The 12190-nt window shown below is 39.7% G+C and overlaps 1 protein-coding gene and 3 non-coding genes across 4 annotated transcripts in view; 1 reads left to right on the top strand and 3 right to left on the bottom strand.

The window, feature by feature from the left end:
• The window catches only part of LOC137491231 (uncharacterized), a 498327-nt gene that overhangs the window by 215742 nt on the left and 270395 nt on the right, over positions 1–12190 (bottom strand). The gene's annotated exons all lie outside the window — the stretch shown is intronic.
• Positions 646–716, top strand: trnag-gcc (transfer RNA glycine (anticodon GCC)). The gene has a single exon. It is a non-coding gene; the product is annotated as a tRNA-Gly (tRNA).
• Positions 10164–10251, bottom strand: trnay-gua (transfer RNA tyrosine (anticodon GUA)). The gene is given in 2 exon segments: positions 10164–10199; positions 10214–10251. It is a non-coding gene; the product is annotated as a tRNA-Tyr (tRNA).
• On the bottom strand, positions 10340–10411 carry trnae-uuc (transfer RNA glutamic acid (anticodon UUC)). The gene has a single exon. It is a non-coding gene; the product is annotated as a tRNA-Glu (tRNA).

Here is a 12190-nt window from a genome sequence, read left to right as displayed (position 1 = left end):
CATCGGTCAGCATTGGTGGTTCAGTGGAAGAATTCTCGCCTGCCACGTGGGAGACCCGGGTCCGATTCCTGGCCAATGCATTTCCTGTTTTGTGTTGCTACTCTTCCAGCTCTGGGTAACAGCCTTGCAGCAATCACACCCCAATAGGGATCCATTATAAGCATATCAGCATTGGTGGTTTAGTGGTAGAATTCTCACCTGCCATGCGGGAGACCCAGGTCCGATTCCCGGCCAATGCAAGTGTGTTTTTGTGTTGTTACTCTTCCAGCTCTGGGTAACAGCCTTGCAGCAATCACAACCCACTAGGGCTGCAGGATAAGCATATCAGCATTGGTGGTTCAGTGGTAGAATGCTCGCCTGCCACGTAGGAGACCTAGAGTCGATTCCCGGCTAAAACATGTGCAGTTTTGTGTGGCTCCTTTTTCAGCTCTGGTTGACGGCCCTTTAGCACTCACACAATACAAAGGCAAGGAACAACATAGGTCAGCATTGGTGGTTCAGTGGTAGGAACCTTGCCTGCTACACGCGAGACCCGGGTCCAATTCCCACCCAATGCTTTTCCTGTTTTGTGTTGCTACTCTTCCAGCTCTGGGTAACAGCCTTGCAGCAATCACACCCCACTAGGGCTGTAGCATAAGCTTATCAGCATTGGTGGTTCAGTGGTAGAATTCTTGCCTGCCACGCGGGAGACCCGGGTCCGATTCCCGGTCAATGCAATTCCTGTTTTGTGTTGCTACTCTTCCAGCTCTGGGTATCAGCCTTGCAGCAATCACACCCCACTAGGGCTGCAGCTTAAACATATCAGCATTGGTTGTTCAGTGGTAGATTTCTCACCCTGCCACGCGGAAGACCGTAGTCCGATTCTCGTCCATTACAAATCCTGTTTTGTGTTGCTACTCTTCCAGCTCTGGGTAACAGCGTTGCAGCAATCACACCCCACTGGGGCTGCAGTATAAGCATATCAGCATTGGTGGTCCAGTGGTAGAGTTCTCGCCTCCCACGTGGGAGACCTGGGCCCGGTTCCCAGCCAATGCAATTCCTGTTTTGTGTAGCTGCTCTTCCAGCTCTGGGTATCAGCCTTGCAGCAATCACACCCCACTAGGGCAGCAGTATGAGCATATCAGCATTGGTGGTTCAGTGGTAGAATTCTTGCCTGCCACGTGGGAGACCTGGGTCCCATTCCTGGCCAATGCAATTCCTGTTTTATGTTGCTACAATTCCTGTTTTATGTTGCTACTCTTCCAGCTTATCAAGCAAGTTTTTACACAGCGGATGCCCTTTCAGCCGCAACCCATGTCTGGAAACACACACACACACACACACACACACACACACACACACACACACACACACACACACACACACACACACACACACACACACACACACACACACACACACACACACACACACACACACACACACACACACACACACACACACACACACACACACACACACACACACACACACACACACACACACACACACACACACACACACACACACACACACACACACACACACACACACACACACACACACACACACACACACACACACACACACACACACACACACACACACACACACACACACACACTAGCCTATCCAATTCACCTGTACCACATGTCTTTGGACTGTGGTGGAAACTGGAGCACCCTAAGGAAACCCACGTGAATGCAGGGAGAACATGCAAACTCCACACAGCAACACCAACTGAACCGAGGCTTGAACCAGCGACCTTCTTGCTGTGAGGCGACAGCACTACCTACTGCGCCACTGCTTCGCCCAGCATAAAAATGTATATACATAAATCACAATTTAAATGGACAAATAAATAGATATGTTTAAATTGTGTTTTTAACGCCCTGGGGTCGAAGACAGCGTATACGCGTTCTGACAAGTTTTTACCTCATTGAGCTGAAATGAACCTAAATTACACTTTCAGTTTTGATCGTACATATAAGATCAATACATCAATCGAATCTGTTAGGTGTCTTCTTTTTAAATGTGTACACTCACAACAAAAACAAATGTGTGTGCTTTTGCAAATCTAGGATAATAAACAGTGTAGGCATTCTGTCTTTTCTCTCTCCGTGAACTGTTTTTAGAAACGTGTCAGCAAAATGCGCTGAAACTCCGCGAAAACAATACACCCAGACACGAGACACATATCTTTATAAAGCTTGAAGTGTCTACTTTTACACGCAGCTATGCATGTTGAAAACAAATATTGTTTGATAAAGTAATCAGTATGAAAGCAACGCTATGTCTAGCTTCTCAGTCTGAGCTCATTAGAGTTATTGCGACCAGGCCCACGAAGCTTTGACATTACAAACAGCCTGCATGAGGAGCGCGCAACAGTAGACTGTGTCAGGAAAAACACGTCATTAAAATGAATTGAAACTCAGCAAATACTCGCCAAAGAAACATGTGAGATGTTTCTAAAGAAAGCTTGATATGTCTACTTTTGCATTAACCAATATAAGTCGAAAACAAATAATCTTTCAAGTAATTCGTATAAAAGTAAGGGCAGGTACTGATTCTCCTGTCGCCTCATTACAGCGAACGTGATCCCGCCCGCAGTGAAGGCGCATTTCATATGAAAATGAACTGAGGTGAGCCAGGTGATAATGTAAACGCTCCCCGAGACATGGCATCAAACGACAAGCTTTATTATAGTTACTTATTTTGTTTGAACGATGGCATGCTACACAGGTGAAGAAGCACAATATAAAAATAATATAAAAATAAACACAATATAAAAATAAAAATATATAAATAAACTTATTTTTTCTCAGATTCTTTCTTGAAACTCTTAGTCACATACCTGTCTGATGGCTCATTATGCAGGTCTTTGTCTTCTCTGGTGTTACTCACTGCATAGTAATGATAGTTCACGCCTTCTCGCATAAACTATTTTCACACAGAAAGTGACTTAGAAATTTTAATTCATAGAATTGTTTTTTGTGAGTAAGTGAACAAGATGATTCTCACATCATTTTGAAGCAAAAACACTAGACTACCAGATCCAGTTCTCAAAAGTCTTGTGCACAAATGTTCTCTGTGTGTTTCACAGCCTTGTTTCAGGGATTTCAAAATTTTAGTTTTTCACTAACCACGCATAAACGTTTCTTTCTCAAAAACACAAACACATACAAACATGCTGCTTAGGTATTATTGTAAACCAACTTGTGCTGTTTACAGTGTTATCACACATTAGCCATTAAAATGTTTTTAAGATACTGAAAACAACACAAATGTCAGTGCATGTCAAAACTTCTCCAGAGCCCCAAAACACCCTCAGACCCCAGAGGGTTAAAAGTCATTTTATTAGGCAATAAAACAATGCATTACAAAAACATTTTAAATGTATAAATAAATATACACTTTTATTACTGTATTTTTATTTAATTCATGTTTTAAAGGCTGATTAATCAAACAGTAAAAAATTTTATTAATAAATCACAAAACACATTTTAAACAGCTTTTTAAATAAGCATTTGGCAAATGCTTTTCTCCCTATTTGCTGCTTGGTTTTCTTTTTCTTTTGCCACATGCTTTTCTCAAATTGAAAATGAATCGAGTTAAAAAATGGCTCTGCTGTAATGAGCTATTGTTTTCCTCTGTTAGGAAAAAAAGACAGTTAACAGTTTTATCTAGATTAAATGACCTTGGTGATAAAGATTTTCTTGGAGATATAGAACAAAATGAACTTCGTATTTTGCCATCAGAGTTGGATGACTACTATACAGAGAAAGCTAAAGGAGCTTTACTATCTAGAGTGAAATGGATAGAGGAGGGGGAGAAAAATTCTTCATATATATTTTTTTAATTTAGTAAAACATAGACAATCTTCAAAAACTATTAATAAACTTAGCATAAATAACAATGTAAGTGAAGAGAAAACTTTGATTGATGATCACATCTATTCATATTATTATGTAAGTCAAAATTTAATGAGAGTGATTGTGACTTTTTATTTTCCTTTTTAAAAGATAAAGTTCCTATTATAGATAACAGCTTCCGAGAAATGATGGAATCTGACATTGTTATCTCTGAACTTGATGTTGCTATTTCTCAAATGTTCAATGGAAAATCCCCAGGTACAGATGAAATCACAGTTGAGATTTATAAACATTTTTGGCCAGAGATGAGATTTTTAGTTTTTGAAGCACTTAAGGAATGTATAGAGAAAGAGAACTATCGACTTCTATGAAGCAGGGTTTAATCATTTAGTTCCAAAGCCAAGCAAAGACCAATTATTTTTAAATAATTGGAGACCGATAACTCTTTTGCCCAATGATTTTAAATTGCTCTCTCATGTATTTGCCAATAGACTCAAAAAAAGGTATAGGCGAGAAAATTAATGAAACACAATCAGCTTTTATTAAAGGGAGAAGTATTCACAATCATATCAGACTGATAGTTGATATGCTCGATTATAGGTATTTAATTCCTCAGACAAGTTTATTTCTATTTCTAGACTTTTTCAAGTCATTTGATACCCTTGAGCATCCTTTTTTGTCTTTAGAAAATCTTTAGAAACTTTTGGGTTTAGTCCGAGCTTTTGTAGGGTAATTTCCATGTTCTATACTGATATATTCAGTAGTAAATCTCTGAATTCAGGATCATCTCCTAGAGTTTACATCGAAAGAGGAATCCGTCAAGGATGTCCCATCTCACCTTTACTTTTTAATATAGCTGTTGAACTTATGTCATTATATTTAAAAAATTCAGAGTACACTTTAGGTATTGATATACCTGGTAGGACTTTTAGTTTAAGTCAGTTTGCTGATGACACTATTAATTCTTTAAAAAAGGGAGGTGCTCCCTTTAGCTCTTGTCAAAATTTCTGTTTCCTAAAGCTTCTGAATTCACCTTAAACCTAAGAAAATGTGGAATATTAATCTTACGATTGACCGGGTGGATGGAGGCAAAAAGGTGTCACAGAAGCCGCTGGTGAAAGTGAAGAGTGATTTATTTAAACAAAGTGAAAACAAAAATCCAGCAAAACAGGTGAAAGTGACAAAATAACAATAAAGAAAAATAAACTATTCAATATTTACAATGTATATACAGGCTTGTTCAGCTAAATCAAGTATATGACCTGAACAAAAACTGCTACCTATACTGACAAAAACACAACCTTCTCCTACAACTACCCACCTCAAGTGAATGTTTGGGGCCATTTTATTGTATTGGCCCCGCCCATGGGTTAAACCATTTCACTGGTAGTGGGTTACCATGTAGACAAAAAAATACATAAAAAGACATTCAACAGAAATATAAATTAATGCAAGTAAATGAATATTCATACAAAACCGAAAATACAACACAACAAATAACCAATACAAATTTAAACAACAAAACTGTGATTTTTATTTACTGACCAGGGGGTTGTGACCCTGATGATGTTATGGAAAATGGCTGCTCCAAAGTGAAGGCGGGAAAAATCTGTATAAATGGCTTTGTTGGAAAGTTAAACAGGTTTGGTGCTGAGAATAGGAAACTGGTAAGTATATGTAAACTCTATATGTTTGGTTAATAAATGAAGTTTGAAAGAAAATGTGTCTGTGGTTATTTCAGTGTTCATATGGGCTATTGTTTGACATAAGTGAAATTTTTACATAAACACAATGCTAATCTGGACAGAAAAAAAAAACATATACACATTACACAAACACACACATGCACAATACAAATAACACAAAGGTCCATGTTTAAAAGTGTGTATTTTATGTATGAGTGCAATGTGATGCGTGTTTGTTAGTCACAGTGTCTTAGTTTCACTGTGACAATTAACTATTCAGAATTGTACTTTAAGAGAATTAGAGGGTATTCTAGTAAAAGAAGAAGTTAAATATTTGGGAGTTACCATCACCAAAAATTCTGTTCATAGAGAATGTGCAAATTTTTAATATTAAAATGGAAGGGATGGAAAAATCCCTAAATCATTGGCTAGATAGAGACATTTCCATATTGGGTTCAATTCTTTTGACTGGGATTATCTAAAATTATATATTTAACTTATCCTTTATATACTCCTCCCAAAATAGTTCAGTCTATTAATTCAATATTATTTAAATTTATTTGAAAAAATAAATCACATTATTTACGTAAGAACCATATGATCAAAGAGTATGAATATGGAGGTTTAAAAGCAATCGATTTTGAATGTCTTCATGGCACTTTTAGAGTTAAATGATTGAAAGAGTGTTTAGCTAAGCCTTATTCAATATTTTATCATATCCCAAATAATTTGTTTAAAAAAATTGGTGGCCTTGAATTTGTTTCAGACTATAGAATATCTTAAAGGGACTTTGAACTCACCTACTCTATGCACACGGGTCAAGTGTGCGGCTGCCTACACTGTAAACAATTGCTGTTAAAAAACGGTCAGATTCTACGGTAAAATAATGTTTTTTCACTAAAACAGTAATATTCTGTTAAAAACAGTGCTTTCTGGGTAACATTTTTGTTTTCGAGAAAGTAACCAACTGCTGAAAACTGTGAGCTAACAGAGTTCAGATTCTATGTTTTGAAGTCTGTGTTTGAAATCACGCTTTGTGTCCTTGTTCACTATTTCATACACTAGTTAACTAATATAGTTCACCTGACAGTTTTAATGAACACTAATGAGTGAATTCAGACACTGATGAACACCTGCTGTTAATAATTACAATTACTGAAGAAAATAAACAAGAAACACAAACAGTGACTTGAGTTACAACATTAAATAAAATAAAATAAAATAAAACAGCTTCAGTCTCAGCAGAGGATCATTAAACAACTCCACAAACAACAGCAGACACATTTATTACTGACTGATTTGACTTCCATAATATTCTCATTGAGATCCAACAGAAATTAAGGTGTTTTTTGTGTCACCGTAATGGAGTGAGGGGCTGGTTTAGTTGGGCTCTTCACCCTTGAGCTCATTTAAGAAGACTTTCCATCTGCTTGAATACAGAGTTTACAAAACGTTTGTACTATAGCAATAAAGTTGGGAAGTCAATAAATAGATAAATCTATTTGTCTGAAATTAGTTCTGATAAATGTTTTGGTATAAATCTGGAAGAAGGGCCTCATTCAATAGATTTTATGCTTAGTTGCAGGTATTAATTTAATTAATGAGAAGTGGAAACAGAAAAGATACCTCCGTAATTACTTAACAGTTAAGAAATAACATACAAAAACAGTTCAGTTATGACAAATACACACTCAGACCTCATGAATCTGACCTTGTATCTCAACAATGGTAACATCTCAAATGTTTCATGCTGCAATGCATGCTGGGAGTGGCACTGTACAAATATCCCAGTATGCATTGCGGTATAAATAAATGTTGTATAATGGTCTAACAGTTTTCTTTATTTGTGTTTTATTCTGCTGTTGTTTATGTTTAGACTTTCAGTTGCCTGTTTGTGAGTTAAACTGTTAATTTTGTTAAATTTGTTTTCACCATTATTGAGGTTCATATGCTGATTATTGATGTCTCTTTGAGTGCGATTTACACCATAGAGCAGTGTTATTGTCCAAGATATTCTTAAAAACTTCCAGAAATCATTGCCATATATATATATATATATATATATATACATATAATGTAAAACAATAGATTTAACATTGAATAGGAGCAGTAAATTTTATTATACGGAATGAGAACAGACTCTGCCATTTAATAGCAACATGAACATCACCAGATCTTAGTTAGGTTTTTGGCTGGCTTGCCACAACAAAGGAGCTTTATAAACTAAGTTCTTAACAATTGCAGCAGCCAAGATATATAAATGATAAAAATGACAGGGCTAAGAGCCCAACTAAAGCAAACTCTGTTCTCCATGATGGTGACGTAACCCTTTAACTTTTTCTCAAGAAGAACTTTAGTAGATGTTATACAAAAATACATGTATTAAGTAATAAGTGTAGCTGGTGATGATGTTTGTAGAGTTGTTTAATCATCCGCTAATCATTTAAATGATTTAATCATTTGTTGTTCTTCAGGTTATTTCATTATAAAGCTGTGACTAAAGTTTTGTATGTTCTGTTCTTGTTTTTTCCTTTCAGTATTTCTTCATTTGTTCATTGTTAATCCTCAATTATCATTTAATTAGTCAGTTAATTAATGAATTTACTTCAGCTTTGCTACATGTTTCTTGAACACTCAGTAGTGTGGACACTTCAATAAAAACTGAAGTATATGCTCTGGGGTTAAAAGGGTTAAAGGTGTGAGAGGTAAAAACACAGTGTAAAATGTATTTTAACAGTAATATACTGTTAACTTAAACTATGGAAGTAGACTGTAAAAAAACAGTAGATTGCTGGCAACCACAGCTGCCAGTAGATTACTGTTAAATCAAGGAAAAAACAGTATTTTACTGTAAGACCTGAAGCTAATTTCTTCTGTCTGTCACCGTTGTGGAGGAGAGTAGAGCCAGTGTATGAGTTAAAGATGAACTGCTGATGTTATTCTGCATGGTTTTTTTCTATTTAAAGATAGCGGCTGTTTAGTTGCTGATGCAGTCAGAATCTCTCTGGTGATTCCAGATTTACATGTATGTGTGCTGTTGTGAAAAATAAGACATTAGAGTTAAACCGAACTTTTCTAATTAACTAAAATAAGTTATCATTATAAGTATGCGTCTAAGCATGTATAGCACATTACCTCATAAACTCATTCAGCAGTTGACCAAGTTGAGGCAGTTGCCTTCAGTGAGCAAAATGAGTTAACTTGAGTATTGTGTAAATCAATATAGTCCATGTATTTTTACAGCAACATACTGTAAAATAACAGTACATTGCTGGCAACTGCAGCTGGCAGTATTTTACTGTTTTTTAACGGGACAATTTTTAACAGTGTAGTATTCAACGTTACTGTAATGGTTATTCATTTAAACCAACTTGTTATAAAAATACTTAGTTTGCAATTGTTGTCCGAATTAATCTGCAACGAAATCTGTTATTACAGTACAAATCTTGAATGGTATAAGGGCTCTGATTGGCCATAGCGTTCATTGTAACTCGAAACATGATTGGCTGCCGTAACAAAGAATAGGGTGAATCTTGGTTCCAGCTCGGGACGTGATTGGCCAGCATGACCAAGAATGAAAAAAAATCTTGGTTCCAACTCAGAACGTGATTGGCCGGTGTAACCAAGAATAACCACAACTTACAGGTGACAGTATGCGCCACTGGCCCAGTCTGCACTGTGTGGCATATTTGCCGACATATAACAGAGACTGAAACATTGCTCACACTTGTCTGAGGTGGTCATTTTGACTGCAATCTTGTTTTAGGTTGGCACTTTGTTTTTGAATATTGTCTGCTTTTCGAATGCGTATCTGTGCTGCAGTAGAACGCCTTAGCCTCACAGCAAACATTTTGGTCTACAAGCTGTCACTGCCATCTTCCCAGGAGAGTGGCTGTACTGGTTTCTTCTGGAAGTCCTGAGGGATGTACGGGACCAAGACATTAGAGCAGTTGGGGCAGCCTTTGAACCCAGGAGAGCACCCCACAGGCTCTGTGCTGGCGGCCCCAGAAACTCGATTCACTCCAGAGTAGAACCGAACAACTCAGGCAGGGGCAAACCGCGACCGCACTGCACTGAGAGCAACGCAAAAAAATCCTGAATGGGCCAGCCAGGAGTCGAATCTAGAATCTTCTGATCCATAGTCAGACGCGTTATCCATTGCGCCCCTGGCCCAGTCCGCGTCAGCAGTGCTCATTAGCATGCTGCTTGGAAAGAGGACACAGCTCGGTGAACATGGAGTTCCTTCAACGCATGCTGTGCTTTGTTGTCATGGCAAGTTGTGGTGTCGATAGGATAGTCTTACACCGAGCATGTGACAGTCCCTCCCAAGAAGAACTGTGATCCAGGCTCTGAGACTTTCTCTTTTCCAGGAGGAGGTTGCAAACGTTGGAGTTATTTCTGTCAGAGCAGCTGCAGCACACCTGGTTGGAGGCCCACACCTAGACTTGAGGCCAACCTTTAGCCAGACCTTCCCTGGTGGTATAGTGGTTAGGATTCGGTGCACTCACCGCCGTGGCCCGGGTTCGATTCTCAGTCAGGGAACTTCCTTTTCACCTCCATGCTGAACTTTGAGGAATGGTTAACTCACTTGGCGAAGGCAAGAAACCGGCTCTGAGCGCAAAAGATGTCCTTCGAGCCGGAGTCGAACCAGCGACCTAAGGATTGCCATCATCCCACCTACAGTCCTCCGCTCTACTAACTGAGCTAATCGAAGTCTTACGGTGCAGATCCACAACCACATCCTATAAGGTAGCTGCAGTCCGACCGCTGGCCAAAAAGGACAGAAGCAAAAGCACTCAAGCCTTCCCATACCGGGAGTCGAACCCGTGCCACCTGGGTGAAAACCAGGAATACTAACCGCTAGACCATATGGGAACTGCCACTCTTGAAACCCAGTCTTGGCACAAACTCCAGTTCATTCTGATCGCTAGCGGGTCCCTGCTCCGCTTGCACAAGTGCCACTCATACACTTACGCACTCTCTCATACACAGTTTCTTGGTTTCCGTAACTGACAATCTTCTGATCCAAGTCATAAGCGCTAACCTTTGTGCCACCGTCACTCTGTTCAGCACCTTGTTAGCACATTGCTTGAAGCAAGGACAAGGCTCTGTCAACCCAGAGTTCCTTCACCACACATTCTGCTTTGTTTTTATGGCAAGAGGTTGTGTGGATGGGATGCTCTTACAGGATTCCTGACAGTTCCTCCATAGAAGACCTGAGATCCAGGGTCGGAGACTCTCTCCTCTCCAAGAGTAGGTTAAAAGCAATGGTTTCTTTTGTGTCTGTGTGTCAGAGCCCTTAGGTGTTGCTGCAGCTCAGAGACCTACAAGTGGAGGAGATTACACTGCAAGTCGGCTGGATGACCTCTAAGTGGTAGGCACTTATGCCGCACGTAGGCTGGGTTTGCGATTGATGTAGCTGTAGTAGACATTTATAAAAATAAAAAAAAATATATAAACTACTTACTCTGAGGTTGTGTTTAGGGTTGGGGTAGGAGTAAAATTGAATAAAACACAGCAGGTTACCGTGAGGTTGGGCCTAGGGCTGGAGTAGGTTTGATTTTAGTAAACTGCGATAGGTTGTATTGTGTGCCATGTACGAGACATTGAATCAATGAAACCCACATGGAGGTTTGTTACTGTGAGGTTGGGTTAAGAGTTGGGGTAGGTTGGGAGGTTGATAAAACACAGCAGGAAACTGTGAGGTTGGGTTAAGGATTGGGGTAGGTTTGACATTCAAACATAACTGGTTGGACGCAGTGTCTTGTACCAGACATTAAATGAATGAAAACTCCAGGAGGTTTTTACAGCCCACTTGGAGCTGACCAGGTCGTTTGGAGCAGGCTCCGATTTCTATTTATACCTTTCTCAGTCAGGTAACTTCCTTTTCAGTAGTATGAGCGTCTGCACTGTGTGGCATATTTGCCGACGTATAACAGAGACTGAAACATTGCTCACACTTGTCTGAGGTGGTCATTTTGACTGCAATCTTGTTTTAGGTTGGCACTTTGTTTTTGAATATTGTCTGCTTTTCGAATGCGTATCTGTGCGGCAGTAGAACGCCTTAGCCTCACAGCAAACATTTTGGTCTACAAGCTGTCACTGCCGTCTTCCCAGGAGAGTGGCTGTACTGGTTTCTTCTGGAAGTCCTGAGGGATGTACGGGACCAAGACATGAGAGCGATTGGGGCAGCCTTTGAACCCAGGAGAGCACCCCACAGGCTCTGTGCTGGCGGCCCCAGAAACTCAATTCACTCCAGAGTAGAACCGAACAACTCCGGCAGGGGCAAACCGCGACCGCACTGCACTGAGAGCAACGAAAAAAAAATCCTGAACGAGCCAGCCAGGAGTCGAACCTAAAACCTTCTGACCCATAGTCAGACGTGTTATCCATTGAGCCACTGGCCCAGTCCGCGTCAGCAGTGCTCATTAGCATGCTCCTTGGAAAGAGGACACGGCTCGGTGAACATGGAGTTCATTCAACGCATGCTGTGCTTTGTTGTCATGGCAAGTTGTGGTGCCGATAGGATGCTCTTACACCGAGCATGTGACAGTCCCTCCCAAGAAGAACTGTGATCCAGGCTCTGAGACTTTCTCTTCTCCAGGAGGAGGTTGCAAACGTTAGTTATTTTTGTCAGAGCAGCTGCAGCACACC

This window comes from Danio rerio, chromosome 4 (assembly GCF_049306965.1).
Source record: "Danio rerio strain Tuebingen ecotype United States chromosome 4, GRCz12tu, whole genome shotgun sequence".
In the NCBI taxonomy this organism is placed as follows: Eukaryota; Metazoa; Chordata; class Actinopteri; order Cypriniformes; family Danionidae; genus Danio; species Danio rerio.
This window is presented reverse-complemented; position numbering and strand designations above follow the sequence as displayed.